We start from the raw sequence: 1,445 nt of genomic DNA on the forward strand, positions 1-1,445 counted from the left end.
ACTTGACCTTTAGCTATGCTTTTGGTTGCTACGTTGCTATTGCTAGTTTTGTATGCTTTGACTGGTTCACAATGCTTTTCTGTTACCTCTGGAAACAGGGGTAACAGGATGAGGACCTGGCTTGCTCTGTGCTTTAACTTTTGTTGGCACTGTTTGCCCTGAGCATGACTTTCCATGATCTCCAATGAACATAGCTGCTTGTTACTACCTGGTATGTACACTTGGAAATTCTTTCCTTGTCATATACAAGAGCCTGGATTATATCAGCCTATACCACTGCAACAATGGAGTATCTACACCCTGGTAAAGGTCTGTGAGACTGGGCCATCACCAAAGGCAGGCATCCAGCTTTCAAGGGTTTGCCCTTGGTCTGGGGCTCCGTATCACTATCTCAGTCCTCATGTCATACTTCTGCACTTTTTATGGAAGAGGGATGATTTCTCTTTCAGGAAAGATTATCTCAGTCTATAGTGATTTCAGACATTTTGGGCTCCAGGTTTCATGGAAGGCAGGTGACTAAAGGTTTTGGACATTGGCTCCAGGCTTCTTGGTATAGTAGAATGTCCCTATAATCATTTTTTTCTTAGTGTACTCAGCACTCAAGGAAGTTATGATTCTGTACATTAAGAGCTGATGAACCCTGTCCAGTTATCTGCTATACAGACACTTGTACACAATGGAAATAACCCATGCAGAGCTGAGGAGATTTTGACCTATGGCAGTAACAAAGGATACCAAATGTAGGCCACATTTGTGCTCCTTTTAGTAATCAATGAGCATCTATTGGCTCAAGTGAAGAGTCTTGGTTAATGGACAAAATGGCTTTTAGGTACTTGTCTGTCTCAGAAGAAAATACAAATTATGCTGTCATAGTAGGGTGTGAAGGGAATTGATGTAACACATGACAAATAATTTAAAGGATTATTTTATAATAGTTACAAAAAAGTCAAATGCAGAAGAGCTCAAAAAATTTGACTACAAAAAGCAAAATGGTCTAGCAATGGCCGTGACTCATCTAGATGGCTGACACTGACAAAAGATCTACAAGGTACTATACACGGTTCCAGGGTAAATCCTGAGGGGATTTGACTGACCTTGTCAGAAAGCAAAAGTTATGTTTTTAGTTTTACAGGCCTTTCTTTAACTTGGTTTTAACCATCCAGAAGAAAAGTGTAACCAGGAAGTATAAAAAGTAAAGTCATATTAACATACTGAGCTGTAAAAGAACCATGTCAGCAATTTTGGATAATTGCCAGTTGTGCTGATAACCCACTACTATTATGGACTGTTGGACTATATTGGGTCATTTTGCCGAATTCAATTACCTACAATCTTTGGTCTGGCGTCAAGTATGAAAAGGTCCTTTAAAGACTTCTCCAGATACAGCTTCTATAACTGCTGTGGAACACCTGTCTCTGACAAAGCAAAACAAAAAAGGGGGATAT

The sequence above is a fragment of the Octodon degus genome, unplaced genomic scaffold (assembly GCF_000260255.1).
Source record: "Octodon degus isolate 3935 unplaced genomic scaffold, OctDeg1.0 scaffold00006, whole genome shotgun sequence".
NCBI classification, from domain to species: domain Eukaryota; kingdom Metazoa; phylum Chordata; class Mammalia; order Rodentia; family Octodontidae; genus Octodon; species Octodon degus.